The sequence below is a fragment of the Vulpes vulpes genome, chromosome 6 (genome assembly GCF_048418805.1).
Source record: "Vulpes vulpes isolate BD-2025 chromosome 6, VulVul3, whole genome shotgun sequence".
NCBI lineage: Eukaryota > Metazoa > Chordata > Mammalia > Carnivora > Canidae > Vulpes > Vulpes vulpes.
Window position 1 is genome coordinate 42,965,456 of NC_132785.1, and position 26,215 is coordinate 42,991,670.

General features: G+C 36.1%; 1 protein-coding gene and 1 non-coding gene across 6 annotated transcripts in view; one reads left to right on the plus strand and one right to left on the minus strand.

Annotated features, from left to right (window-relative positions):
* Positions 1 to 26,215, plus strand: part of GPC5 (glypican 5) — a 1,340,252-nt gene that overhangs the window by 548,543 nt on the left and 765,494 nt on the right. The window lies entirely within an intron of this gene.
* LOC112923817 (U6 spliceosomal RNA) lies at positions 23,664 to 23,767 on the minus strand. The gene has a single exon (XR_003235770.2). It is a non-coding gene; the product is annotated as a U6 spliceosomal RNA (small nuclear RNA).

A 26,215-nucleotide genomic window follows, 5' to 3' on the forward strand; every position in this document is an offset into this window, starting at 1 on the left:
CTCTTTCTTTTTCTGCTATGTGAAGACACAGTGAAAATGCATCCATCCAGTTGCAAGCCAGGGAAAGAATTATTTAGAAACTGGCCATACTGGCACCTTTATCTCAAACTTGTAGGATAGAACTTCAAGGAAATAAATGTCTGTTGTTTAAACAAATCCAATCTATGGTGCATTGTTATGGCAACCCAAGCAGACTGAGACTTCTCATGATGCTCTAGTTTATTCCTCTGCCATTTCCCATGTAGAACACTATGGTAGCCTACCAAATTACCTTCCTGCCTCCTTTTTGACTTTTTTGCAGTCATAATGGTATTTCCTGAAATGTAATTTAGTTCATGCTATTTCTCTGCTTAGTTGTTCCAATGACTTCCCATGATGTTCAGCATATAACCTAACTCCCTTTTCTATAAGGACTTTTATGTAATGACTGTTCCCTTTCTGACCTCATCTTTTACCTCCTTCATGGTGCATGTGTGCGCACACATGGTTGTACATGCATATGCATGAACACACATCTTGCTTACTTACAGTCTCACTGGATTTCTTGATAATCCTCCAATTTGCCAAGCATATTTCTACCAGAGGGCCTTTGAATTTGCTGCTCCCTCTGCTGCTAAAACTACTTTCCTCGGATATTCATAAAGCATGCTTTCCAACGTTATTCCAATATCTTTTTAAAAGTTGCCTCTCTAGGAAGTTTTCTCTGACTTCTTTTTTAAAAATGACTCCATGTAGGTCCCCCTTCATTATTTCCATATATTAATGCTTATCGAATGTCTTCAAAGCCTGTATTATTTTCTGACATCATGGTATACACTTATTTGTTTACTGTAAACTCCATAGGATATGAGACTTAGATTCCTTACTGAATTACTAGGGCCTAGAACAGTGCCTTCCTGATACAAAAAGAGTCCTTAATAAATACATATCCAATGGATTCAACAAAAGATTTACCTGAATCTTAGCAATCTATAAGCCAATTATTAAAAAACTCATAGCATGAACCATGACCTTATATGAAAATTACATGGAAAATATGAATCCTTCCTGTGATTGTGGTTTTAAAAACCCTTATTTACTAATATACAGGATATTAAAATGCAGGGTTTTTATCCCAGGTATGTGCAATAGGACGTTTTGTTTTACAAGACAGAAATTGATTTAAAAATCCAACTTATTTTGTTTCTTGTATGTTGTAGGTATAATGATAACTGACATGATGTAAATACTTAGCATTTTGCCCAACTGTAAATCCTTTGTATGTATTTATAAATTAAATTGTTCTTTTGTGAGTATTTACCTGTGTAACCTCATTTAATTCTCTTAAAAATTCTATGAGAGTGATACTATGCTTGTCACTCTTTTTGGTGAAGAAACTGAGGCATAATTGTGTTAGATAATTTGACCTGGGACACAGTCAGTGATAAAATAAGAGTGAAATTGGTGCAGTCTGACTTCACAAGGTTAAACATTATTTCTACTTCATCAGTATCTAAAGTAATCAAACTATTAATCAACTAGAATACTTTATCCAAAACAGCGTGAGACCTACAATCTCATTATCTGTCACTGGTCATTTATTACTAGAAGTTTATTAGCCTCATAACTACTGTCCTTCTGTTATTAAACAAAATCAAATGACTATATTTCTACAATCTAAATTCACTTCTTGCAATTATTATTTTAATGAAATAACAGAGTTTACACTGTCAGAGCAATATAATTACAAATCTTTACTCTAATTAATAATAGAATGGATTGTTGGGTTGTTAAGATAATACAATTATAAAGGGAAGGCCCATAGAGAGAAAACATTTGACAGTCACCCAGAAAACATTTCTTTAAAACCCACTTGTTTTAGTCTCTGGAGATACCATACTTTCTTCTGTGGATGAATTCCCACTTAGTAAAGATAATAGCCATATCAGGAGGTAATCTCAATAAATTCAGTATTACTAGAAATCTAGTGAAGACTCAAATCATGGAGTACCCTATATATTATGCTAAAAACAAAGTTTGGGTTTTATCTGGAAAGTGGTGTTATCTAAAGTGAAGGAGGTAAATAGCAACAGGTGCTTGACAGGATTCACTACAGTATGAAATGAAAGAATTAGGTTGCTGTTGACATTTACTTTGATAGCACCTTTTAAATCCGGGGAGGAAGTATTAGAAATGCCATTTATTTTAATTTCTAACATCAATTAAATATTTCTAGTTTTGGTATCTTTTGTATGAGTTGCATATGAATACAATATATTATGGAGTACTTATGTAAACATTTTAAATGGTATGGATGCACATTTTAATAATTGAAGTACCAAATTTGCTATGGAGAAACAAACCATTTTAAGCGTTAGAGCTCCAGAGGAATATTGAAGTTTTAGATATATTACCCCAGAGTTAATGTTATGTCAAGGCATTGGAAGAAGCAGAGAGATAATGAGTACCTTAACTAGGAAACTGGTAGGGAAAGGATTTGCCAACTATACTGTATATATATATTGGCAGAATTTTGTGACTAATTAAATGTGGAACAGTGATGAAGAAGGAAGATTCGAGAATGAATGCCAGATTTCAAATTTACAAAATAGGGAGAAATTAGAAATACTAAGCAAATAGGAAGTCTAAAGAAGATAACCTTAGGAAGGAATGTTGTAAGTTCACTTTAGGCACAGTGATTTTGAATGTGCTTTGAAGTACTCAGCTTTCAGATGTCTGAAATTTAGGGACAAAGTCTATTTTGCAAATGCATATTTGGCAGTCATTAGCACAGTTGGAGAGTGAATGGAATTACCCAGGTGGTTCATATTTAGTATAAAGAGCAACAGTTCAAGATAGAGTTCTTAGAAACATCTATGTTAAAGACAGAGGCAGAGACCCTTGGAAGAGGCAAGGAGTCAGATTGAGGAGAATAATTGTTCTAAGCTCTGTCCATGAGCAGAGAGTTCTACCAAAATCCTTTGAGTACTATGACACTGATGTCAGGTCATTCCTGTAATGAAAATGCAGTTAATGGGCTCTTTTTCTCTGGCACCATTAAACATTCAACATACAAATCTGTGTTACACACTACTATACAGAAAAGAAAGGTCACGTTACCTCCAGTGTTAGGGATTTATGGTTTATAAGGAAATAGATAAGACAAGGAAACCATGTCAGCATCCTTCAGAGAAGATTGAAAGATAGTTCATGGGTACATGGCACTGTTTAGATATCACTCATGCAACACCTAAAATAATTTTTAAAGATTTATGTATCCTCTTTTCTCATTTGAAATTGACAGCTTAATATTTATTACAAATTTAAATATTTGCAAAGAAGATACTGTCTGGATACTATACATGATTTACATCAAAACATTAGAACTGCCGTTTAGCTCTTTCAGTCTACAAACTGTATTAGGGAAAGCAACCCTCATTGTCAAATTCAGCTCCAAATTAGATAACCTCACATCAGGAAAGGTCCAGTTTCTTTTTTTTTGTTCAAATAAATAAGTTAACGAACCTCCTTGTATTAATCACTAGGTGTTCTTAATTCTAATTCTAAGGTAGATAGTTCAAAGCATTGCTAGATAAAGTATGGATGTTTCCATGATGCTTTGCTCCTGTGGGTCTCACTCTTTGCAATTTTATACTCCAGGGCAATGAATTGTAGAAGATGGTGACACGTTTGTCTTACTTTTGTAAAGAAGGGAAAAGGATATTTTAAAAGAGGAGTTAGAGAAAGGAGAATTCTGAAAACACAGACACATTAGTAGCCAAGTTCATTTTTGGAAAGCATGCATACAGAGAAATTGAGGATCTGGAAAAAGATTGCCTTAAATTTATCCATGCCTATATAGCATCTGTTCAGTCTTGTTTTCCTGCAGGCTACCCCACTCCATGAGACTCAGCTATAGTCATCCAAGAGAAACATCAGTAGTCAGAAGCCTGTTTCATTAATCTCTACATCCTTTCTGTCTGCTACTTCCTCCTCTGCTAATACCCAACTGATCCTCTTCCACCGGGTCATATTAAATACATTCAATATGATGGGGTTGAATTATGAGGTAAGTTTTTGCTGAATTTGTTCTGCCCTCCACTGTGCAATTTCATCCCACTGAAACCCTAATCCTCAAAATGGCTATCTTTGGAGATAGAATATGTGAGAAGGTGGTAACAATTAAATGTCGTAACAGTGGGACCCTACTCTGATAGGTCTGGTGCTTTAAAAGAGAAGAAGAGACACCAGAACTCTCTCTCTATCCCTCTGTCTTGTGAGGACACATCAAACAGGCAGCCATCTGCAAGCCGGAAAGAGAACTCTCACCAGGATTCAGTCATGCTAATCACCCCAATCTCAGACTTTCATCCTCTGGAACTGTAAGAAAATAACTTTCTATTGTGTAAGCCTACTTTCTGGTATTGTGCTGTGGCAGCCTGAGCAGAATAATACAGATTTTGGTACCAAGAATTGGGTTGCTACTGTAACAAATATCTAAAAATGTGGAAGCAGCTTTGTGACTGGGTAATGGGAAGTCATTGGGGGAGTTTTGACGTGTGTATTAGAAATAATGAAATTAACGCTGATTCTGGCAAGTACACACAAGAAAGCTTCAATCTTGGAGAATACATAAATAACCATGAGCAGAATATTGGCAAAAATATGGAGGTTAGAGATCATTATGGTGAAGTGTCAGATGGAAATGAGGAACATGTTATTAGAAAGATGAAAGGTGATCTTATAAGGTAGCAAAGAACTTGCCTATACTGTGTTCTCATGTTTTATAGAAAATAGAAATTAGGAGTGATGAAATTGAATGTTTATTTACACCAAGTGTTAAAGGAATGGCTTGGTTCCTCCTGACTGTTTATGGTAAAATGCAAGAGGAGAGAGTTGAATTGAAGGAGTTCTTAAGGGAAACCAGAACTTGAAGATTTGGAAAATTATCCACCTATCTATGTTGCAAAAAGTGAGGAAGCCTCTTCTAGAGCGAGCATCAATGTTATAGTTGAAGCGTGACTTCATCATGAGGTTACCCATGATGTTAACTGGACATCTAAGTAGAATCTGGGAACTGAAATGGAATTATAGGGTTATGCCAGCAGAGACACTGCCAGTTTGAACTGAAGGAAACAGAGAAAGTGGGATAAAATGAGGGAGGGATGGCTGGACTGCTTAGATTCTACAGGATGAACCATAAAACTGTTACACTGCAAATGTGTTATTCTTGTTGAAAAGAGAATAACCTCAGTCAATTTAGAAATTATCAGGGCCACTGCCTTGGTGTCACAGCTTCGTCTCCTAGAGCCTTGTGGGTGGGGTCCCACCCAGCAGAGTCTTAAGGGTAGAAAATTAACTGTGTCTTTTAAGTCTTCCACAGTGCAGTATTGTGTAATTGCAGCCTGAGCAGATGAATTCAGCCATGTAATATGCAGGCCAGGGTCATGGACATTATCTGAGATGCTTCATTAGGTCTCTTACACCCATCTCTCCTTTCTTAGGAATTATTTTCTTACTACCAGGCCTAGTATGGCATCTTTTTATTTATTACCTTTGTCATAGCTAACTGGGCCAGGCACAACACCCTCCCCTGCAGGGATTGCCTTGATTAAAGACATCTCTTCTCAGGGTAGCCCCCACAGAGTGATGGATTTACTTGGTTGTACAGGGCTCAGGACAATTCTGAATGGTCACATAAGCTTTAGAACTGACAATCGGTTTGTTGGGACAACTGGGATGACATGGCAGCTTGACTTCCCCCTCTACTTCTTCATCTGCCCCGTTACTTGATGATGCCAGAGCATTGTCCTAAGAAACCTGTTGCATGCTGATGTCTATCTCAGAGTTTGCTTTCTGGGTAACACAGAATCCAATGTACTGGCATCCAAATAGTTTTTCCAAATTCTGTTTTATGTGTGTGCATGATAGGAGGGACCCAAACTGAGAAAAGACACACTACATTTTATTGAGTTTTTTTTCTATTTGTGTATCTGTCTTTCTATATTTTATGATTAAATTGCAAGAAGCATACATAACTCATATATCTGTCTATAGCATTTAGGATTTTGTCAAGCCATAATAGTTCCTGGCAAATGTTTTATGAATAAACTCTAGAGATGAGAGGGTATGTCAACCCTAATATTCCCTACTTGAGGCAAGTGGCATTTTGAATACATACATGTTTAAACAATATTAATAGCTGAATAATGTGACAAAGTACTTATTTGTGATATATACATAGCATAATTGCACCAGAGTTATATAAATTAAGGTATAAAACAAATATAAATATTTAATTTAATCTTTTCCTAATAATGAAAGATTTGCAAAAACATTTGCTAATTGGTCCAATTTGGAATTCTGAAATTCTTGAAGATTTGCTTTCTGCTTATATAGGAATGCATACAGTATATCAACTCAAGACCTACAGTCTTGTTTTGCTAAGTGTGACCAAGTGAGCTTTATCTAGGGTTCTTAGTGCTTTATCTATTAAATATGATTAAATACCACCTAAACACTTTTTCTACCTGAAAATTCTATTTTGTTATGTGAAGACCACTTTTTTTTTAAAGATTTTATTTATTTATTCATGGAAGACACACACACACACACACACACACACAGAGAGAGAGAGAGAGAGAGAGAGAGAGAAGCAGAGACACAGGCAGAGGGAGAAGCAGGCTCCATGCCGGGAGCCCGATGCAGGACTCGACCCCGTGACTCCAGGATCATGCCCTGAGCCAAAGGCAGACGCCAAACTGCTGAGCCATCCAGGGATCCCCTGAAATGAACCACTTCTAATCTCATACCTGCTCATTGAAATAAGGCAGATAATCAAAATAAAGGGTAGATGATAATAAAGACGCTGACTAGAGTCCTATTTCTGGTGGGATATCATTAATATTTACTAAATAGAAGCTGAATTTAAGTTATCCCCATTTATACCCAGCTTCCCAGTCCTACATAAGATTTAATACTTTTCCTTTCATTTAGTCAACAAATATCTTTTGAGATCTAATATAGGTTAGATGAGGCACTTTTTAGGTGTTTGGGGAATACATTAGTGAACAAAAAACAAAGATTTCTGCTCTCATGGAGATTGTATTCTTTGGCGATACAGTGAACATAGTGAATATTTAAAGTATATTGTAGTTGACAGGACTACACACTTGAAAGACATGGAGCAAAGATAAAAGATACTGATATTGTCTGGAGTAGGAATTATGGTAAGTTGTAATGTTAAATAGGATGATCGGGTAGTCTTTATTGAGCAGCTGAGATACGAGCAATGTTTAAAGAAATAAAGAAATTAGCCATGCTGACACTTGGAGAAGAGAACCCAGAAAAGAGGAAACATCTAGAGCAAAGTTGGAAAGGCTAGGATGTGTTTTTAAAGGTTTGAGAAAGTGTAAGGATGTTGTGTGGCTGATGCAGAGTAAGGAGAGAAGTCAAAAATCAGAGGTGGAATGGATGGTGAAGAAACAGTTCCTCTATGGCCTATGGGTCTTGGATTATGGCCTATGGGTCTTTGAATTTTACTCTGATGAAATGGCTAGCCACTGGAAGACTCTGAGCAGATTTTATAAGAGTAACAGAGTCCTCCTTGACTCTTATAAAAAATAAAAAAACAAAAAGAAAGTGACAAGTGAAGAAGAAAGGACATAAAGCTGAGACAGAACAACTAATGAGTTGAGAGGAAAACCAACTAATGAGTTGAAGTCAATTAAGAAAGGGCATCTGGGGAAAACATGTATAGTTATATAAAATCTTGCTGGCAATTCACTTAAGAAGATGTCTGAAACTATTTAATTTAGGAACAAGAAAATAATTGATAACTTGATCAGAGCGGTTTAGGAGGTATGGTGGGAGTAAAGCCAAATGGGAGTGAGTTTAGGGCAGAAAGGCAAGAATTGGAGACCATAGTCTGGTTAAATTTTCAGACAATTTTTGCCAAAATGGAGCAAGAAATTGGATGGAAGCTGTTAGAGGAAGTGGATTATGATGAGTTTTTGTTGTTGTCGTTGTTTTAAATCTTTTGTTTTGGTTCATTTTTGTTTGTGTTTTTCAGAGAGGGAGAGTAAAAGCTTGTTGATGCTCCAGTGGGAATTATCAGGAGAGAATAGGGACCTGATGATGGTAGAGAGAGTAGGAAGGCATCCCTGCTGGTGTGATGGAGTGAGGAGTTCAGAATTCCTTCTCCTCAGTATCACAGCAACGTGATTGTTGATAGCTTTAAAATAATAAAAGAGTCAACAATCATTTAAAGTCTCTGTAGATTGTTCTGATAGCGAATGGGGAACAAGAATTCCTATCCTCTTCAAGGTCCTTCTAACCAGATGAAGAATCAAATTGACATGAGACAGATTAACAGGAGAAAAATCAAATTTAATAGTATAGTATGGGGAATCTATATGGATGTGGGAATTCTAGAGACAGGCAAAATGAAGTATATGTACCTTTCTGAATCAGGAGAAGAGAGTAGGTTTTCTGGGTCTTCAGAAGAATTCACACGAAGAGTGAAAAAGAGTAAATGTTTGGTAAACACGTGATTTGCTGGGCAACTCAGAAACAATGGGACATAGAGAATTTGATCAAACAGGTCTTGTTAAGTTCCTCTCTATCTACACTACCTAGTGTACAGTATAATGTGGTTATCTATGGTGACAGCTCTCTTCCTGGAACTGGTCCTCCAAGTTATTTTAGGCAGTTGTGGAGGAGGTAGAGCTTTTCCTGAATCTGCTGGATTTTGATTGCTTTTTAACTCAAAATAATCTTCGTGCCAAAGTGGCCTATCTTGGGGCTGCCTGGCTTTGGCCCTCAGCAGAACATAAACAATACAGAAATATTAATGCAAGAAATTCTATTAAATTTCAAAAGGAACAGTCAGATTTGACGCCTTTATTGTAGTTTGCTAGGGCTGCCATAACAAAATACCACCATCGGGGTGTTTTATTTTTATTTATTTTTTATTTATTTATGATAGTCACACAGAGAGAGAGAGGCAGAGACATAGGCAGAGGGAGAAACAGGCTCCATGCACCGGGAGCCCGACGTGGGATTCGATTCCAGGTCTCCAGGATCGCGCCCTGGGCCAAAGGCAGGTGCCAAACCTCTGCGCCACCCAGGGATCCCCATCGGGGTGTTTTAAACAACAGAAATTTATTTCCTCAGGGGAAATTAAGATGAGTCCTTTAGTTCCATCATACAAGGCAAATGACAGAAAACCAAAAGAGTCCTCTTGGAATCACAGTTCATTCTAGGGGGCAGGAAGACTTTGAGCATGCACTAGGCTGCACTGCCTAAGGAACAAGCAGAACATGATGTGAGGCACACTGTAAAACATTTTCCCAGACCTTACACAGACAAATCAACAAGGCTTACATACAACTTCTGACTGAACAATAAGCAACATGCCTAGGGGTGACTCCAACAGGTTTAAAAATAAAGTCACACTCACCTCTGGAAAATTCTGGAAAACTGCAAGCCCAATGCTGCATTCACTCAGAAATGATGTCATGTGCTGAGCTGCCAGGTGTTGAAGTGGTTGGTTAAGACAAGTCAAAATGATGATAATGATGAAGGCTTTATTAGTTATTACAGTAGTATAAACACGAAGCCAGAAAGAAGATGCCAACTCCCAGAATGTTTCATTTTCCCCCACTAAATGGCACTGGACAAGAGACAGACATATCAACACAAATGGAAGGTGTCATCTCACTACAAGAGGAGCTTTGAAAAAAAAAAATTGCTGCCTTTTTATGAACTCTGGGGCAGGAGGGCAGGGAGAGAGGGAAATGTAGGAGCAGAAAAATACTGAGTACTGAGTGAGTGTAGAACAAAATATCTTCTAAGTTTCCACTCTTCCCCCTGATAAGGAGGCCTAGGCAGGGACCAGACCTGGGAAGAGCACCCCCAAAAATAGTCCTCCAAATGGAGGCACCTGAACTAGGAATATAGTTACACAAAAAAGCATGCTGGCTAGGAGTCCTGAATCCGACTGCAACTCCCCTTCCAGACTGGCCTGCATTGGCTCTTGCAGCTTTGGTGTGCAGAGGGCAATTTTCCTCCATGAGGCTTGCTAAGTGAAGTCTTCTAATTGGTTATCCTTGGCCTCAAGGATCACACATAGGGTTTTGGCCAGGAACTGACTCCCTGGCAGTCAAGAAAGGTAATTATCAATCTACTATCCTTTACTGAAAGAAGGGCAAAAAAATGTAAGTGCTCTGATCTGTGAGAGCCACCTTCAAGATATCCATCTGTCCATCCATCCATCCATCCATCCATCCATTCAGGAAAGGGCAAAAATCTAACTGGCTAAGGGGGCTTAAGTACCACCTTTCACCCATAAGTGGCTTATTAACCCAGGAGTGGTCCCAAAATAGCCAGGCTAAGAGATAAAAACAATTGGAAAAATATATAAACAGGAATATATTTGAGAGTCTATACACTAATGGGAAAATAGATTTTGCAGAATTAACTTAGCCAAATCATTAATCAACCCCTCTTCTGCAAAATACATTAACAAAAAAACAAATGACCAAAAAGACAAAAATAAGAAATCTTATGAGGGAGAGGAGTAACCATATTTGCCTAATATATTATTTAAAATGTCTAATTTTCAAAAAAAAAATGAGACATGCAAAGAAACAGCAAACTGTGACTGACCATACACAAGAACAAAAGCAGGTGATAGAAACTACCATGGAGAGGAACCACTGGGTGGGATTAACAGGCAAAGAATCCAAAGCACCTATTATAAATACATTCAAAATATATTCAAAGAAATAAAAGAACCATGCTTAACCATGCTTAGGATGACAGTACTTTATGGAATATAGAATATCAATGAAACAAAAAATTATTTGTATAAATAACAATAGAGAATAAAATTATTTTTTAAAAAGTGGAAAGTGAGTTGAAAAATACAGTAACAGACATGAAAATTTCAGTAAAAGAATTTAGCCATAGATTTTATTAGAAGAAATAACCTGCAAACTTGAAAATCAATTAAGATAATGCAATTTAAAGAACAAAGAGGGGGAAAAAAAGCATGAAGAAAAATGAACAGTATCAGATAAATGTGGGAGAATATTAAGCATATCAACATTATGGGAATTCCAGAAGTGGGTAAAGAGAAAAAGAAAAAAAAATATTAGAGGAAATAATGTCCAAAAAGAAAGAGTATAGTATAATTATCCTTATGGGCCTTTGAGAATTTTGAGTTTAAAATGGGCTTAGTCAATATGGTTGTGTGTTACTATCCAGCCATATTCTGTTAAGTGGTCTGGTCATGGAATGGGGAAAGACCTGGATTGAACCAGAGTTGTAGCTGTGCTAAGCAAGCTGGAAAAGTGAGGGTGGTAAGGGAGTTCAGGAAGGTAAACAAGAGTGATTATGACAGACCATGGAATTTACACAGGATAAGGAAAGAAGGAAATGTCTCAAGGGACAGAGAAAGACATTTGCACAAATGACTTGGAGGTCATGTACCAGATAGATTTCAAGTGTCCATCGGTGAAAGGTACTCATTACATTGTGATTTTGTATATCACCTCATCATGGTTCCATGTATATGTTGCAATGAGTAGTAATGATAAGGTCGAAGATTTGACATCAGAGGGAATGATTGGGGTAGGTATCCTTGGAATGGAAGCATTTATGAAATTAAGAATATAGCATATTGGAAAAAAGTATGTGCATGTATATAGAATTTACTACAAGTCAGGCATTCTAATGAGTAGAGTAGGCATGAAAGAGTAACTAAAAATTTTGAGAAATACAGAGGAATGATTCTGCAGGTGAGTAGCTGATAGCAATAACATATTTCTTTTCCATTAGGTGACCATTGAATCCTATAGGGTAGGTATGCCATTTAAATCAGATTATGTTAATATTCCCTTTTTCTTCAGGCTGTGTGCTTACAGTGTGACTTCTTCAACTGGAATGATAATCCTCAATGTGTAACATAATGTAGTTCCTTTGACTTCAATCGTGTAGAGTTGATCTAGGTTTCTGCCATAATCCCCTTTGACTTCAACCTTCCCATGATTCTTAGCATATTTTTCTTAGTTCTACCCTATACAATATTTTCTGTGCAAGTTTCATCTATATTTTATAATACTATTTACCTTAAATTCTTATTTCTATCCTGAATTGTTTTTACCAATGTATTAGCCAAAGTTCTTAACTACATGCAAGGGAATATACTTCATCCTGTTTGAGAGTAATCTACCTATTGAAGGGATAAAGCTATTTCACAGATTAATTAGTAGGATTACAAAAACGAGACCCTAGGCTTAGCTTCTGGGACAGCCTCACACTGGGTAGAACTAGCCGGCATCCATACAGCTGCTTCTACGTGATTGGCAAGCTACAGAAAGAATCAGAGGGGCTGCCATGACAGCTGATGTCTCAAAAAGTAGTTGGGACACTGCTTAATCTGGATGCTCAGTAGCTGCTTTTGCCAGCGCAAAGTCTTTTACTTTATCAAATGATTCAGCTCTGAAGGGCGATCTTACACAAGGATATCTAATTGATGGAATCTATATTATATGTGGATCCTCAGCTGCAAGGGATTCTGGGAATTGTAGTGTTTGCTTCCCATCCCCAGCAGGCTGGCCATTGCTGGGTAGATAGTTCGTGTGTTAAACTCTGGTATCCAGTGTCAACCAGAAGTACTATTTCCAGCCTTTTAATGAACTTTGAAATACAGTATGAGGATTAAATATACTAACCAAATTTGATCATGTAAAGACTTTATCCACGTAATTCACCAAATCTTGTTGAGTTGAGGCCCAGCATCTTTAAAGAGAGTTTTAAAAAGAAAGCTTTTAAAGATGTCTGCTTCTAGCAGAAATGAAAACTCTATGCTTGCTCAACTTGAAAAGGGCTAGTGAGAATAATTTTATCATTACCACTACCATCACTCACAGTATTTGATTTGGTTAATAACCACCCCATTTCATTCCCTTATGATTTGGAACCTATTTGGAAATAACAGGAGTTAGAGAAGAAATTGTCTGCTTTATTATAGGTGCAGAGCTGGATTAGAAAATATAGTTGGAGTTCAAACCAAATCTTTTTTTCCTTTTTCTCATTCCCTCCATAGAATTTGTACAAAAAAGTTACCAAGAGAGCAGCTGAATAACTTAAAACTTTACTGTGTGAGGCATAGACTATTCTTTTCGGCTTAATGCATGGAAAATGCAAGATTGGCAGGCAGAATTCATAGGGCTCACAGGCAGGTGGTTTCTAAAACTGGGATCCAAGAGTGGTAGATTGACCAAGAAAGAGAAACAACACATGAGCATGTAAACTTAGGACATCGACCTTCTCAACTCAAGCTCATAAGAAAATAGCTATCAGACTCTTATCACTTCACCAATCAGATGTCTCCTACTAAAGCAAGAAGCTAGTGAGTGGTAAAGAGGAAAGAGCGACTCCCACCCTCTAAGTTTTTTGAGTCCTTCCAATGTATTCTGCTGATTAGTCATGCAATTACGCATTTTATTAGAAAATCCTTCAAGTATAAAGCTGTTATGCTTCCCAAGTACTTGCAAAAAACCCAGATTTCATGGAGATAGTATTTTTTATCATTGCAAAAGAAGGAACAAATACACAATAGTCCTGCTCAGCAAATAACAGCAAGCAGACTGCTGTTATTTTAATAATTCTCCATGTGTATTTTTGCACAGATTTCCTTAAATGCCTATAAGATGACCATTTCATGTTTTTCAATCACTGAAGTTTTTATAAAACAAGAGTAATTTTCAAAGCCACTTATGAGGTCTATTCTTATCTCATTAAAGCAATGAAGTTAAGTGACTTTACATTTACCTCCTTAGTGCAAAGGGAATTTAATTTCCAAACCAGGACCCACAGTGATACCATAGACCCTTTTTCCTTTTCTTGCTTCCATTTAGTTTGGTTTAATATGAACCCAGAATAAAGAGAAAGAAAATAAACCTATGCTAACAACTTCATAGTTACAGCAAAATTAGCTTAGATAATCCTGAAACATTTTCTTCTTTTATAGCAGAATACATCACAAAAACAACACTAATTGAATTGTTTCAGATCTAAATTATCAGGAGGATAGCATAAAAATGTTGATCATCATCAGGGACAATGGTTGCTGATCATGAAAATGCACCTAGAGTCTTAAAATAATGATGGATATCTCCCTTGATTGTACTTTTTTCTCAGTTTTCTTTGGCTTTCTGTTTGCCTCTTATATATTTTCCCCCTATTTGCCACCATAATCAGGAGAGCCTTGTATCTTCCACATATTCTGTGACACATGATGTGATGTCTTGCACTATTATTGTTGTTGTTGTTCTAGTGTCTTCCAACCCTTATAAAGCCACGTAGTTAATAAAGGACTTATGTTGTGGATACAGAGATTCTTCTCCAATAGTTGTATTTTAAACCTTTTAACACATATTTTAACGAGTAGCTGTAATTTCTAGTTAACATTTGTTCAGTAAACATTAAAGGATGAGGTATTGTGATATTGAGATTTTTTTAACTCCTCCTTTAATATTAAACATAGTGCTCTAGTAGTACATAGGGAATACTCAAGATCAATTTTTGAATCATAGAATTTTAAATATACAATAGAATTTACTAATTTAAGTTATTGGGAAGAGGGCAGGAAACAGACATAGAAAGGTTAAGTGATTTGACCAAGACCCTGAAGCCAGTTATTGACAGTGATTAGTGATATAGCCAAAAGTCAAGCCTTATGATAAATGTCTAACTTTAACTTAGAAATGCAATGATTGCCATAGAAGGAAGCCTCTGATGGCATCCTACGGGAAACAAAGTGAGGCGTGAAAGAAGTCTGGTACGTGGGTCCTAACTATAGCTGAAAAAGATATAAAATTGGAGCTATAAAGTTATGTATATTAAATAGCCAGAGATCTATATCTATCTGTAAGCTCACAAAAGAATTTTAACACAAATGTCTAAAATCATACTGCTCTTTTTCTTCTGCTTTTAATTTTCATAAAAAATGGGATAGAGGGGCCCCTGGGTGGCTCAGTGGTTGAGCATCTGCGTTTGGTTCAGGGCGGGATCCTGGGGTCCTGGGATCGAGTCCCACATCAGGCTCCCTGCAAGGAGCCACTTCTCCCTCTGCCTATGTCTCTGTTTCTCTCTCTGTATCTCTCATGAATAAATAAAATAAAATCTTTAAAAAAAAGAAAATGTATTAGAATATTTTCTTATGAATTATTAATTAAGATATAACTCAATTTATAGCTCAGAAACTGAGCTGGATATAGTAAAGATCTTAGGTAATAGATAACATTATACCACAAAAGTAGGGACATGGAGTCAAATGATCATGATTCAGCCCTATTTTCCTCATATTGAAATAATAATAATGCATCTGACTGTGTTGTTGTTGAATTATATATACTGTATAATAGTTTTATTTATAGTTTATATAATCATATTGATGTGTTCTAATTATATTCATAATATACCATTAAATATTGTGTACATATTATTATAAATAAGATATATTATTTATAAATGTGCTATTTGATTATGTTAACTGTGTTTTCAAAATTGAGACTCAAAAAAAAAAAAAACAAAAAAAAAAACAAAATTGAGACTCAACTAAACTGATAAAATGTTAGATGTTTATAGAAATCTTTTGATACTTTCCATCAAACGTTCCAGAGGAATTAAAACACAAACAGGTTAGAGGATGGGATTTCAGTATGACAATATTAAAAATGAGACAAGAGGACAAAAAGGCTCCTCCTATGCTCGAATTGTCTACATGAGTATTTCCCCAGAAGACCAATGCATTCATTGATAGTGCATTTGGTGTAAGTTTTGAAAACACATAGTGTTTTTTACTTAGCAGAGTTTCTATTTTACACACTGACTTTTCTGATTCTTAGAGCAATATTTCATGATCTTTCCCATGTGGACTTTTAAGAAATTTGATTTAACAATGTATTATTTGCCTGAATAAGTGATTAAAAATTTTTAAATGCAGTTAAATCAGGTATTTTCCCTCTGTGATATTAAGTAGGTCATATGATTTTTTTCTCAATTTTATTATAAAATTGACCAGTGGGTTGGTGATTATATTGACAAAGTAAATGACAAAAAAATCATGGCATATATTTCTGGGTGATCCAAGGGGATCCCTGGGTGGCTCAGTGGTTTGGCTCCTGCCTTTGGCCCGGAGCGCTGTCCTGAGGTCCCTGGATCGAGTCTGGAGTCGGGCTCCCGGCATGGAGCCTGCTTCTCCCTCTGCCTGTGTCTCTGCCTCTCTCTCTCTCTCTGTATGTCTATCATAAATAAATAAATAAATAAATAAATAAATAAATAAATAAATCTTAAAAAAAAAAAGAAAACACAAAGCAACACCATGATAATTGTTAGCATAATTGAAATACAGTTTAGTTGGAATAAATTTATTTCTATATGACTGAGATGAAGTTTCTTTTTTCTTCTCGTATCCTGTCAAATGAAAATAACTATGCAGATTTTTAGCAAATTTCGAGAGAAGTTTTGGTATGGCCTGAAAAACATGGGCCATACAAAAAATTCATAGAGATGTGTATCATTGATAATCATTCTGAGAACAACTAAAAGCAGTGATTTTTACCTAAATTGACAGTATAATTGGGATAATCTGATAAAAAATATATACCTAATATACAGCTGACTGAATATATCTATATATCTATATCTACATGTTGATCTACATATTATTTATTTTCTATTATTTTTCATGGTCCAGGAAAACAAACCCCTGCTCCCATATCCAAGTCATTTTCTGCTTGTTTAAATGGCTTTAATTTTCCTTTTAGCACTTATCATTACCTGACCTTATAATGTATGTTTATTTTTAAAAATTTTTCCTAAATCCCCAAAGTCTGGAACAGAGGCTTGCATTTAATATGCATTAAATGAATATTTGTTGAATAAATAAAGATGGGGAAAGCGTAAACTAGCTTTGCTTTAAAATCTGAGCTCCAAATAAAAAGCCACAAGGGAAGCAGGAATTACAGGTGTTTATGTTCCATTGAACTTTTTTGCATATTCTCAATTCTGCTTAGTTGTTTTCTTGGGGGAATTCACTGTAATGATGATTAATGATTCCTTTATGAAATGCTGGGTGGGGATATAGTCCAAACTGAGTTAGACTACTAATATATAAAATAATATTTTGTAGTGTTATAGCCATAATTGCCTCTAAAGGCAGTATCGAATAAAATGGAATAATTACAATTTTTGGTGCTAGATAAAACTAGATTGAAATCTTAATTAACTTTATTTTATTATGACCAAAAAATGTAAAAAAAAAAGAAGAGCAGCCAGCCTCCATTTTTATGATAGAAGTGAAAAGAAAAAGGAGTTTAAAATGAGATTTTTTTTTTTTTTTAGCCAGAAAAGATTATGTCTGGAAGAATTTGAAAACCAATTCAGTGGTAGCTTGCATTTTTTTAATATGAATTGTCCATGATAAGCTCTAAGGGGAAAGGAGAGAAGACTAGCTGTAAAATTCTTCATATTTGTAAAACTTGTCTTCCCTGAATATGGAAAACGATAGAAAAAATTTAAAAGGCTTATAAGAATGAAATAAATGAGAAAGAAACCTGGGGCCCCTGTTGAAAGTAAGATTATAATAGGAAATGAGGAACATTACTAACGTGTTTATATTTGCAAGTTAGGTGATTTCTTAGTATATGGCTGTTCTTAGTTCCAGCTGTCTAGCAGAGTTCATGCGTGTAGTATTTGTAGAGATGGTTTTAGGTAGGTGTATTTTAATTATAACAACAATTGTAACATTCTATTTTTTATTTTTATTTTTGACATTGGGAAAAGGCAATTTAAAGCCTAGATCTGGGATGCCTGTGTGGCTCAGCAGTTGAGCGGTTGCCTTTGGCCCGGGGCCTGATCCCAGGATCAGGGATCGAGTCCCACATTGGGCTCCTTGCAGGAAGCCTGCTTCTCCCTCAGCCTGTGTCTCTGCCTCTCTCTGTGTGTCTCTAATAAATAAATAAATAAATAATCTTTAAAAAAAAAAAAAAAGCCTAGATCTTCTCTATTAAAAAACAAACAGGAATAGCATATTTAGACAACTTCAGATACTACCTATCAGAGGATGGCTTTAACAGATTGTAAAGGTGGCATCTACCTTAGGAGGAACATAATGAGGACTCTTACTTTGAAAAGGGGTCAGAGGAGACTGAAAATACAGAAAAATGTTGAGATTCAGTTGCGATGGATCCATGCCAAGTCCCTTGACTCCAGCACGCAGAGGGGAGGTAATGGGCCTGGAAACAGTAGTGGGGAGGCAGAAGCAAACATCACTATTTTTTTATTTTATTTTATTTATTTATGATAGGCACACAGTGAGAGAGAGAGAGAGGCAGAGACACAGGCAGAGGGAGAAGCAGGCTCCATGCACCAGGAGCCTGACGTGGGACTCGATCCTGAGTCTCCAGGATCGCGCCCTGGGCCAAAGGCAGGCGCCAAACCGCTGCGCCACCCAGGGATCCCAACATCACTATTTTTTAATTTGATATTCAGAGAATTTGATATTTCACATAAATAATTTTTCCAATATTTAATTTTAAATCTCATTTTCCTTAATGTTCTAGTGGATTTTGTGAAATATGATTCAACCATTCCTGTGCAAATTATGACACCTATTTCCAAACTGTGCTATCCAAAACCCAGTGTTTTCAGAAATATTTAAAGGATCATTCAAAGAAAACACAGCTTCATGGTTGAATAGTTTGCAGAAATACCGTGCATGCCATTTTTACTGCACATGTTGGAGGATAACAGTGGCTCCATGAAGTCCATCGAAAGGAAATTTGCTTGACTTTAATTCCATATTTTAAAAATACATTTGATTATAGAACTAATTTTTGTAGAACACATTTGGAAGATACTAATTTTTTAAGGAGCACAGTTTGAGAATTAAGACCATCATTATTAATAACCCTTTATTGCCGTGCTTCTCAAAGTTTAATATGCATATGAATCTCCTAGGAAACTTGGTAGAGTACAGATTCTGCTTCAGCATTTGTTGGAGGTGAGAATGAGATTCTACATTTCTAAGCAGGTCCCTGGTGATGCCCAGCCAGCCTGCCTGGAGTCCGCACTCTGAACAGCATGGTTCTGCGGCATCATGGTTCTTTAGTTCTACAGAGATGGTGGAGACCCGGAAAGATGTAAAGCCACTTTTACATTAGTGACTGCAGCCTCTTAGGCTAATGATGTGAAAGAGATTGTTAGGATGGAATCTTTTAGTTTCAGCCTTGACTGGCATCAGGATATCAAAGTGAAGGTAAAACAGAAGATAGAGTCCCTCTCACAGAAAAATTACCAGGAAGAGTGATGAAAAGTCTGTTCCACTGCTTCAAGACCACTCTCCTCCAGACCATACATGTGATAAGAAGGTATGGAAAGAGAAGATTCCTGATAGGGCTGGTGTAAGAGAGCTGATGCACCTTAGGGTTAGGGTTAGGGTTAGGGTTAGGGTTAGGGTTAGGGTTAGGGCTAGGGGTTCCTATTCTCCCTCCCTCCCTCTTTCCCTCTCCACCATTTCTTCTTTCTCTTCTTTCTTGTTTGGTTCCTTTATTGTTCCTCCTTTCTTCTTTGTTTTTTTATATGTTATTCAGATTGTTGTCATCTTATTTGTAAAAAAAAAAAGACATTTATAGCTACATATCTGGAATATGTACAGACTTTATTGCTATATGTGAATCTGTATCAATAAAGAAATTGTGTATTACTCTAATATTTTTGCATTCCTTTAGAGAATTCTTGTACATTGTAGATTTCATTTATGGATGGAGGAATGAAAAGAACAGAATACATATCTTAAAAACCATAAGTTATTTTGGGTGTCTGCTTGTGTGTGTGTGTATTGTCATTCAAGTGCTGAATAAATCCTGATTTTGTGCATTAAGAACAAATACCGCCCCCCCCCCCCCCAACACACACACACACGAGTGCCAAGACTTACTTTTGTCCTTTTGGCAGAGTGTGTACTTGCTTTTCTTAGTTCTGACAAATGACAAGGCAGCTTTCTGCCTTTGGAACTATCACCTCTTTGTGAGCTAATAATTATTATGTGTATTTTGGCCCTAGTGTTGGCACCAATTGATTGAGCATTTATTGTGAATCAGAAATCATCTGGTATTTTAAGTATATTAATTTACAAAGGCCTCATTCCTCCCAGGTGTTGACATAGGCATTTTTATCCCTATTGATAGGAATAAAATGAGATTTGCCATATGTTAGCAAGTCTAAGCCATACCTAGGTTATATAGAGTAGTGAAGCCAGACTTTGAACCCAAGGAGCTAACAAGGCTTGTACCCATAGCAACTATGACAAAGTAGAGTATACACATTTGATATCTTCAAGGAGTCTGTTTCATCCTGCAAGTGAATGTAAATTTGGTGGGGATTTGTTCTCTATTTACAATGCTATTGCAAACATTATACTGTAGTTCTTCCTTTGCCCATTATTTACAATAACTGCAATTTAATATCATCTCAAGAGGTAACATTAAACTATACAGAATCCCCAAGATTAAAGAAAAATATGCTTTGATTTTATTTCTAATTCTTTTTTGGGGATGAGAATTTGAACTATTCTGAGTTTTATGGGTATCCTATATATGTTCATGGACATAAAATTAATTCCCTGTGTCTCAAGGGTAGCACAGACATAAAAAGGCCAATTACAATTTTATGAATAGGAAATATAAGATCTGGGGCTTCGATTTTCTCTATTGTTGCATTCTAAATAACAGCACTATTTCTAGGGAATACTTACATCCTTTCTGACACAGAACAACTAGGAACTTTCATTAGAGAAAAATCAAAGCAGATGCAATGTGAGTCCCCATATAGTGCAAGCAATGTTAAAATAGATTCCAAACTGGTGTCTTGTTTTGATGAAAACTCAGAAGACAATTTGGAGACTATTTGTCAGACTCCAGAGACTGAGGCACAGATGGAGTTCTGAATTAAGTGACTTTGTATTTTGAGATTTGAAATGAGCTCTAGTCCCAAATGTATATTTCAATGATTGTGAACTAATTAGATGTGGTAATTGATTATTAAAGAGTTTATAGTCTTAAAATTGTGAGGTTCATAAGTGATAACTTAAACATTTATAACAAAATTAGAAATGTAAACTTTATCTCGATTAATATATATAGATAGAATTGAGTGAACCAGGTTTTGGTTTGATTGGTCACAAAATAGTCTGGATTAGTGAATTTTCCAAAAAGCCAAAGAAAATTCCATGAGTTATCAAAAATTTAAATATTTTAACTAATTTAATATGGAAAACAACAAATTGGCTTCTTGCTTTTCCACTGCACCAAGCAATTTTGAAATGAATGCTATTTAGATTTTTTTTTGGTTGACCAAAAAACATCCTGAATGCTAATTCATTAATAAGTATTTATTTCATGAATATGTAATGCATACCTACAATATGCCAGACTCTGTTTTTGGTTTTGTCGGCACAAAATACATGTTTCTGCCTTTGGGGAGAGAAAAACACCTACCTAAGTATACATATATATAATATATATCATGTATATATATATTATATATACATTTGTATATATATTATATATATATTATATATATATTATATATATATATAAAGTGGCCTGTATTATAGACTAAAAAATATGGAAGGTCAAGGAAGCTAGAGGTTCCAATTTTATGTAAGGTCATCAGGAGAGGCCTTACTGAGCAAGTGGTATTTGAAAGAGTTAGCCATACACTATCTAGGAGAGCAGCAACTCAAGCCAAAGGAATTGCAAAGGCTCTGAGGCAGGAGCATATCCAAATAGATCATGGCAAGCACACTGGTGTGGCTCAAAAGAGGACATTGCAGCAGACAGTTTTAGGAGATAATTAGCATCTCTCCAGGTCACGATCCACATTTGTGACAAAGTCCTCACTCCCATGTAGAAGATGGAAGGAGGCATTGCGTTTTGCTAGAAAGTGAATGTGTATTTGCTTTAAACTTACTCCTCACGTATACTCATGAATACTATAATTATGTGCAAGAACATTTACTCACGATTGGGTATCTAGAACGCCTCAGGTCTCACTGAGGATTTAGGGGGAAGTAAGGGAGCAAAGCCAGACCACCAGGTTGTGCTTCATCAAAGGTGTGCTGACACTGAGGCAGCAAATGAAGAACAGGTAACAACCCACCCAGGTTACATTCCCTTTGCAGAATCAGGGGGCATTTTCTCTTTCTTCTTATGTGGCTCAGCCCACAAGAGCATCATGCCCTTTGCCCTGTATCACTCACTCAATCTTTACTTCTACTAATCGCTGTAACTCTCAGACTTCCCTAATGCAAGCTGAAGTCCTACCCTGGGGCTGTGGTAGAGCAGGCATCTCCATTTTCCTTCCAGTTTATTTTATTTTATTTTACTTTATTTTATTTTATAAATGAATGATCTTTGATCTGTGTCAAAGATCTTATTCAACTCGTTAACTAATGAGATATGCAGTAGGTGTTACAACTGGTTCAGAGAGAACTCAAGTACCACACAGTTATAGCCAAATAGGGAATGATGAAATGAATTTATCCTTCTCACTTCTGATTCTTGTGGTTGAGCAGATACATCTGAAGCCAAAGATAAACGTTTTAGGTCCTATGCTAAGATAACTTGCATAAGTAAACTGTATTTTCCTAGATTTCTACCTTGACCGCTAATGTATCTCTTTTTCTATTCTAGAAGAACAAAGACCCTCTTACATCTCCTTGCTGATTATAGCTCCTTTTTTACAATAATTATAGGAATAGTTTGTTGTTAAAATAACTATAGGAATAGCTGATATTTAAGTATCTTCATGTCTGAAACTGTGTCAAGCACAGTACAAATGCTGTGTCTCTATATTTACACAACGTCCCTGTGGGGTCAATGGCACCAACACTCTCCTACTTTTACAGATCAGTAAAGCAAGACTCCACAGGGTCCGTATATTGTCCTAAGTCATGGCAGGTAAGTGGCACGTGTACAAATGTAGTCCACATTGCAAAAAGGTTTATTCTACATTCTCAGAAATGCCTCCTAAGCAATTAAGGTCCGGGAAGCATCCACATTTTATACCAGTATTCTCTGAACATCTTATCAAAGAGGCTTGGGCTGAAATGGATGAGGTAGGCCAGGCTAGGAGAAGCTAAGATCATGGATCCTGGCTGTGCCTTTTGATCTTAACAAAAATATTTGGAGAACTGGAAATAAAAGGAAGGAAGGAACTTACAAAGATGAGTTAACAAGCTTGATTTGAATTCTGTCAACTGTAGAGAATTAAAAAGACTTTCAGGAGGAAAGTGACCTTGCTCATTAGCATAAATTGAAAATACATAATATATTGGAGCTCCCGTTCTAATTAAGATGGGAAACAGAACAGTGGCAGGCTGATGACACTGGGCATATGAGACATTCTGTTTTATCACGTGTAGAAATAGGCCCAGTGATGGCCAGTTAGTTTATGATGGAAACTGATTAGGTCTTACATTTCTTGGCTATGCATATTTGTTCTTTCTCCATTTTATTGTAATGAAATGAAATGTTTTTAGATTTCTCATATATGAAGATGATAAAATTATGACACGTTCAATTAGCATTTTTCTTTTTCTCTTTTTTTTTTAAACCATGGAACACCTCACAAATCTGCATGTCATCCTTGCGGAGGGGTCATGCTAATCTCTGTATAGTTCCAATTTTACTATATGTGCTGTGGAAGTGAGCACTCACATTTTTCTTTTAATGGAAAATTAATTCTATAGATCCACAAAGAAATGCTTGTTTTCCTTCTCATTCCTTCCCTAAGTTCTCTTGTGGATACCAGTTGTTTAGAAGAACAGAAGGAGCACACTTGCACACACATACACCCCCACACACACACAAATTAGAAGTTGCCAAACTATCAGATGGGAGAGAACCCTGAACTCACAAATTAGAGATTTCTTCCATGTCTTAATGCATTGGTTGGAATTACATTTTATTTTATTTATTCAGGTTATACTTATTTAAAATATATTTATTTATACATAGGTTGATTGTACACGGGTATATTTGTATATAGTTACATTTAATTTGCCATTGAGTATCTGTATGTTTCCAAAGTGTGAAAGTTGGTTTATTAATATGCTCCCAAAATGAATTATTTATTTTTGACCTATATTTTCCAAAGCATATTTTACATGCCTTCAACCACCTTTATTACTTAAAAATCACAGTTCCTAAATCCTAGATGACTTCACTGGATAACAACAATGTAGTTAAGTATCGTACCATACAAATTAGTTTAAAAATTTTTCTAAATGATTTATTCGTTGTAGCTATCATTTAAGGGAAATAATTATAACTTCCATTTTTAAAATTTTGATAGTTTTGTAAGCTTTCAATTTCTGCTGTAACAAAGTAGTGCAAATCTAGTGGCTTATTACAGTGTTACAGTTCTGGAGGCCAGAAATCTGAAATAGGTCTTCTGGAGGTACCATTAAAGGCTGTGTTCCTTCTGTAGTCTCTAGGAAAGAATCTGTTGCAGCCTTCACCAACTTCTAGAGGCTACCTGCATTCTTTTGTTCCTAACAATCCAAACTCCCCTTCCATTATCACAGTCCTCTGACTCTTGGACTCCTACCTTTTTACCCACATGCTTATAAAGACTCGTACAGGAGTAGTCTACATTGCATCCATGTAGATAATCCCAGGTTAATCTTATCATTTCAAAATTCTTTTATTTATTAATATTTATTCACTTTTTTATTCATGAGAGAGAGAGAGAGAGAGAGAGGCAGAGACACAGGAGGAGTGAGAAGCAGGCTCCATGGCAGGAGCCCGATGTGGGACTCAATCCCGGGACTCCAGGGTCGCACCCTGGGCCAAAGGCAGGCACTGAACCACTGAGCCACTCAGGGATCCCTTCATTTCAAAATTCTTAATCACATTTGCAAAGTCTGTTTTTGCCATGTGAGGTAATATACTCATGGGTTTTGGGGATTAGAGTATGGAAATCTGTGAAGAGAGGGGAAGCTTTATTCTCTTTACTACAGTATTATTGTTTTCTATTTTTATCATTCCTTGTACAAACCTTTATCTGTAAGTTTGGAAAATATATTCTGCACCAAATATAATAAGAATTAATGTTCCTTGAATATACTTTTATGTAACTATATAATATTTTAAAAGATGTATTTATTTATTTATTTATTTATTTATTTATTTATTTGAGAGAGAGAGAGATTGCAAGTGAGGGGGAGGGAAGGGGAAAGGAAGAGAGAATCTCAAGCAGATTCCCTGCTGAGCACAAAGCCCAAATGTAAGGCTCCATCTCATAGTGCTGAGATCATGACCTGAGCTGAAATCATGAGTCAGATGCCTACCTGTCTGAGCAACCCACGCACCTCAATATATAACAATATTTTTAATTTTAAAAAAGCTAGTGATTCCATTCCATGCAAATTAAATTTGAATGATGCATGAATTTTGAGTTGCTATTTTTCATTTGCTTGTTTCTTTATTACATTACCATAACTTATGTAGTTTTTAAGACATAAAATATGGCAATTTAGCTACTTTATTGTTCTAAAATGATGACAATTTTTTTGAGTCCATACCCTTTCCAACTCAGATGAAGAGGTATAGTACTAGATCAAATCTAATAAAGCAGTTTCTAATTTGATTAACCTCAATTACCTAATATAAATTGAAGCTTTTGCCAAGTACTCTATTGAGATCTCTTCCCATGATTGATTAAAATTTGACCATTAATTCTTTCCCATTCTTCCCATTAAGTGGGAAGTCCATGGCCTCTTTCTCTAAACCTGGGCTAGCTCTGTGACTGACTTTATCAAACTGAATGGAAGAGAAATGATGCCAAAGGATTTCATGTTTGAGTGTCAAGAGATTCACAGTTTCCATTATCCCTGCCTTGAACCACTCCCTCCATTATGATGAGTGAATCTTGGTTAGGGTCTTTTAGGATGGCCAGAAGACATCTACTACATTGGTATCAGCAGTTAGCAGAGGATCTTTATTTTTTTATTTTTAAACTTTATTATTTAGATCTGTTTTAGGTTCACATAAAAAATTGAAGGAAAAGTAAAGAGAGTTTCCTTACATCCTCTGTCTCCCAGCATGCACAGCCTCCTCCACTAACAACATCCAGCACCAAATAGCACAGTCGTTACAAC